This window comes from Hippopotamus amphibius, chromosome 11 (genome assembly GCF_030028045.1).
Source record: "Hippopotamus amphibius kiboko isolate mHipAmp2 chromosome 11, mHipAmp2.hap2, whole genome shotgun sequence".
Taxonomy (NCBI): domain Eukaryota; kingdom Metazoa; phylum Chordata; class Mammalia; order Artiodactyla; family Hippopotamidae; genus Hippopotamus; species Hippopotamus amphibius.
This window is the reverse complement of record NC_080196.1, coordinates 111,194,005-111,200,004: the sequence shown is the minus strand read 5'-3', so window position 1 is coordinate 111,200,004 and position 6,000 is coordinate 111,194,005.

Genomic DNA, 6,000 nt, shown 5'->3' with positions numbered 1-6,000 from the left:
GTGTTATCATCTCTTGCCGGAAGTCACTGGGAGACGCAGCCGGAAGTCCCGCCCCTCCCCAAGAGAGGAAAACGGAAAGCCAAAGAAGTCAATCTCGGGAAGCGGGGACGCGTCCGGCTCGACGGCCGGGTGGGTTCGACCCGCAGGGCCGAGCGGAGCGGGAGGCCGCTGCCCTGGGCCTCCGCCGGCCGAGCGGAGCCCGGCGCGTGTGGGCGCCCGTCTAGGGGACAAGGTCTCTCCGCTGTGCTAGGCGCGCGCGCAGCTGCGGGTGTTGCGGGAGATCTGCCGAGCGACTCCCCGAAAGGGGTCCTCGCAGGCCCAGGCCGCGGGAGCCCCGCGCCGAGTCGTGACGCCAGCGGGGCGGCAGAGGAGCTGAATGGGGTGGTTGGCCGGTTTGGCAGTGAAAGCCGAAGACGCCCCGGGTGGTTAAAGGGCCCCGCCGGGCCGTTCTGATACACGTTAACGGCACAGCACAAGAATGGTGAGGAGGGAAGTAAAAGTAAGGCACGACCGAGGCCTCGTGGCCAGCGCCCCTCCTGCCCCTTTTGCAGGAGTGTCCGCGGACCTGAGGCTTCCACGCCCTTTCTCTGCAGACTCACAGTCCAGGAAGGAAGGCCACGGCGTGACAAGTGCGCTGACACAGAGATGAGCGGCGACGTCCCCCTTGGGACCGGATGGTGAAGATGAAGCTTGCTAAGGAGTTTTGGCTTTATCTTGTAGGTATAGGGAAATCTCTTAAATAACCGGATTTGTATACTTTTAAGTAAATGGAACTTTTAAAGGATGTCCTTGCAATAATAACGATAGGCTTTCTAAACCAAACCAGCTCTCAAGGCCAGTTCCAGCGCAGTGCTATTTAAATCAGAATATCACGTTTTAAATACTGTATTACAGAATAGTTTCCCTAGACGTTATCTTATTTCTCCTTGTAATCCACAGGAATTCTCGTGTCTGTCACCCACAACAGGAAATTGCATTTAGAAGAGTTCAATAACTATTCTAAGATCACACAGCTAGTAAAGGTGGAACTAACCTTCAAACTCAAGCATCAACCTTTTCCAGTCCACCGTACATCTTTTAATAGCTACTTCAACAGTGTCAGTCATGGATGACAAGGGGATGAACTTCTCAGCAATTACAGTAGCTAGCACAATTTCCATGTGGAACAGGTGCTGTTGAGTTTTAGGAGATTGAGCTTGCTACCTTTCTTACCTTCGGAATTTAGTTAACGTTTCATCTTTCTTCTTTAAGCAATGAAATAAAATCTGAGTTTATTTTCCAGTTCCCCATAATTATTTAACTGAGACAGGACCTTTGTATCATATAGTGACCTTAAGGAAGTCAGCTTGACCTCATTTTCCTCATGTATAAAATGAGTTATTTAGGGTAAAGTTGCCTTCTTCTGAAATTCTGTTACTATAAATAGAAGAGGTTCTAAAATTTCTAAGCAACAGTAACAGTGTCTAATACTGTTAGTGTCATTAAAACATTGAAACGATATGGGGATATGTGTATAAAAACAGATGATTGAACCTGGTGTACCCCCAAAAAAAAATAATTTAAAAAAAAATAAATAAAAAATTAAAAAAATTAAAAATTAAAAAAAATAACAATTATCAAAGAATTAAAATGCTTTTTCCCACTTAAAAAAAAAAAATTGAAACGACTTTGTTCCGTTAGATAATACTAATAGCAATGATAGCTGTGCTTCATTAAGCACCTACTACACGTCATGCAGTGCTCTTGAGAATCCAAGAATATAGGAAAAACTTATATTTTTCAGTGTCTTATTAGGAAAATGTATATATAATGTATGTATATCATTGCTAAAGATGATGTCTTTCCATGGCTTCTGGCCTCCATTTTTTCCTGATGAGCAGAGGTCATTCAGATCTTTTCTCCCTTTTATGTTTTCCTATATGTCATTTGTCACTTTTCTCAGGCTACTTTCAAAATTATCTCTGTATTTTTGTCTTTCAGAAATCTGATTGTGAGGTGCCTAGGCATGATTTTCTTAATATTTATTCTGTTTGGGTTTTTCTGAGCTTTTAACACCAATAAATATATGTTTCACCAAATTTGGAAAATCTCGGATCATTATTTCTCAAAATAGTGTTACTTTTCCCTAGTCTCTCTTTTTCTCTTAAATGTCTATTAAATATATATTACACCTCTTGGTATTATATATGACTCACTGAAGCTCTGTTTTGTTTTCATTCTTTTGCTCTTAGACCTTCATATTGGATCATTTTTATTGATCTATCCTGTGTTCGCTGATTCTTTCTTCTGTCATCTCCAATCATCTGTTAAAAGCAGCTAGTGATTTTTTTTTCTTAATTCAGATATTAGTTCTAAAATTTCTGTTTGGTTCTGTCCAATAATTTCCATTTCTCTGCTGAGATTTCCTATTTGTTCACTTATTAAAGGCATATTTTCCATTATGTCTTTGAGCAAAGTTATAATAGCTGCTTTGACATTTTGTCTGCTAATTCCAACATATGAATCATCTTGGGGTTAATCTTCATTAATTTGCTCTTTTCTTGAGTGAGTCATGTTTTCCTTTTTCCTGAATGTCCAGTAATTTGGGTCGTATCCTAGATATTTGAGTAATATAATGTTCTTCTGAAGAGGTTGCTTGTTGTTTTTGTTTTAACAGGAAGTTATTTTGGCCGAATTCATACTCCATAGTTTGTCTCTCCTGTCACGGTAGCAGCTGAAGTCACATTCACTCCCTCTGCCTTAGCCAAGAGGCTTTACTCTGTCTCCCATGGGCAGAGTGCAGAGGTCGTCCAGAGACTGCGGCAGAGCTTGCAGAATGTGGTGCTTCCCCGCAGCGACTCCTTTCCTGAACCTCCTCCCCTTGCTTTGCACTGATGTAGGAGCCCTGAAGTCTGCCTTCTGGTTCTTCAAGTGGGGTTTTAAGTAAAATTTAGCTGCCTTTATTTAATTGTAATTATTTAAAATTTGAAAAGAAGCATTGGCCATTTTTGGTGACTAACCATTCTTTATGACTAATTTACTTTAACAGTGTCATTTAAAGTTCTAATTTCCTTTAAATTAACATTTTCTGCCCTTGCATTCACATGCCTACCTACAATAACAGTGAGAGTACGTGGTGAACACTTAACCACCCACACTAGAGTTTTAAATCTTTAAGTTCTCTTTGAATGCTGTTTTGGTGAATTTCAGTGTGGGAGGTGAGATGATGTAAAACTTCATATTTTCTATTATAGTCAAAGGCATAATTTCTCTGACATCTTCTTCCATTCTCAATAAGAAATTACACTAGAATAATGTTTTTAAATAAAATTTTTCCACATAATGACAATTTTTTTTCTCTTCTATCTACCTAATCAAAGAAAGCTCAGAAGCATTTATTTACTTATCATAACTGTTAAGAAATTATAGTTATTACACCTACCACCTATTCTCTTCCACATCATGGTGGAAAGAAAAAGAATACATTACCTTCCTTCAGAAAATCTCCTGTATTTCTGTCTGTGTACTTCGGTTGACTGAGCCTTTGGACAGCTGAACAAAGAATAGAATAGACCCAACCCAGCCTCTATCTCCAAGAGCTTGCTTCCTAAAGAGGAGAGTGGTTTCAACACAGTTAAGAGGGAGATTATCTTTCTTACTTGGCAAGTGGCCCAGAATATAGGATGTACAGTTACAGAGCTGGTCAGCGGAAGACCAGAGATGATGTGTGCAGGTATTAGGCCTTGGTTTAACTTTTACTGCTTGTCATGAATGCCAGTGATATTACAGACACGTAACATAATTATTCTGGTTTAACCATAGGTACATTACCACAGAAACAAATATTTTATCTCATCTCACATGGTCAAGACCTCAAATCATTAACTCTTTAGCTATTACGTGTTAAATTAATATTCAAATGAATTGAAACAAAATTTTAAAATAATAGCTAGGGCTTCCTAGGTGACGCAGTGGTTAAGAATCCACCTGCCAATGCAGGGGACATGGGTTCGATCCTGCTCTAGGAAGATTCCACATGCCACAGAGCAACTAAGCCTGTGCGCCACAACTATTGAGCCTGCACTTTAGAGCCCATGAGCCACAACTGTTGAGCCCATGTGCTGCAACTAGTGAAGTCCACACACCTAGAGCCCATGCTCCACAACAAGAGAAGCCACGGCAACAAGGAGCCCGCGCACCACAATGAAGAGTAGCCCCCACTCACCGCAACTAAAAGAAAGCCCACACACAGCAAAAAAGACCCAACACAGCCAATAAAATAAATAAATTTAAAAAAATAATAATAGCTAGATGGCATTGAATACATACAACACTAGATATTTAAAATAGCATATTTAAAAGTCACTTGGACCTATCATAAAATGGTATTTGCTTGGAAGCTTGTTTTTAAGGGAGAGTAGCTGTCCACAATCGCATTATTCTTGAGCTTCCTTCTTACTCCGCTTCTCAGAAACTTGTTGAGCACATACCACGGGCCAAGCAGTGTGCTCAGCACAGCCTCTGCTCGGCCCCACTGGCCATCACCCTTCAGGAGCCGCAGGTCAGTTATCCAATCTTCTGATTGCTCAAGAGAAATCACTTGTGTGCGGTCTGCTGATTCTGAAATGCTGGCACCCAGTTCAGAAGTGCTTAGCACAATGTGAAGGCCACATGAGACACGCTCAAGGGAGCCGTGTAGGGCTCGGGCTGCTGGGTTGCGGCCCCTGTGCAAACACAAGTGCTGCCTGGGAGGATACACAGGAGCCGTTACCAGCTGATAGCACCACAGCATGACTCATTTCACGTGTTTTTCCCCATACTAGCTGCCCCCAAGACAGTCTCAGCTAGGAACAATGTGAGGCAAAGAGCATAAAGTTAGAAGTCCAGGCTGGGGACGACGCAAAATGCAGCTGCGGAACCAAGCAGAAGATTTTAGCAAGCGGTATTGAGCACCTACTGTGTGCAGTGCACTTCACTGGACCCCGACAGAGATGAGCGGGAAACAGAAGACAAAGAGATCGGAGATAGAGAAGTGTAAATACTTGCTTTTAAAATTTTTCTTTAATTGGTCTCCTGGCCAATAACTGGGTAGATTTCTCTCACCCCTCTGAGTGTAACCTACCTGAAAAATATTGATACTTCCTTTCTGGCTCCCAAATCACAGCAGAACCCAGACAGTCACATGGCTTGGGGCTGGGTAGAAAACCCAGATGGACTCAGGAGAGCTGGAGAGACTCGTGGTGACCCTGAGAGGCAGAAAACTGCGGCTCTGCACTCAGACATCCCAAGGTTGGAATCTCCTAGACTCAATGACCTCATTCATTGTCCTCCCTTTCTTGCCTGGTGGTAGCTGAATAATTAACCAGACGTTGCTGGTCTCAGAGATTCAGCAGGAATGTAGATCAATGAATGAATAATCTTATTTAGTGGCTTGGTAAAACTGATGTTACATAGCTCAGAAGTGGTTACAATATATTTTAACCAGCCTTGTTAATTGACTATGAACACCCTTTTAAAAATACAAATTGGCGTCATAAACTTATTATATATTTAGTTCTTGGGAACTCTGCCAAGTACACCAGGTAGGTCCCACAAAATTCAAAGTGTCAAAAGATTCATCATTTGGTGAGCACAGACCAAGCTTAATGGCAAAGAATATCAAACACCTGCCAGTACTCAACAAACAGCATGTAAAAGGAAACAATCCCATTCACCAATGCAACAAAAAGGATAAAATACCTAGGAATAAACCTAACTAAGGAGGTAAAAGACCTGTACTCAGAAAACTATGACACTAATGAAAGAAATCAAAGATGACACAAACAGATAGAGGGACACACCATGTTCTTGGATTGGAAGAATCAACATTGTGAAAATGACTATGCTATCCAAAGCAATTTACAGATTCAGTGCAATCCCTATAAAATTACCAATGGCATTTTTTACAGAACTAGAACAAAAAATCCTAAAATTTGTATGGAGACACAAAAGACCCCGAATAGCCAAAGCAATCTTGAGGGA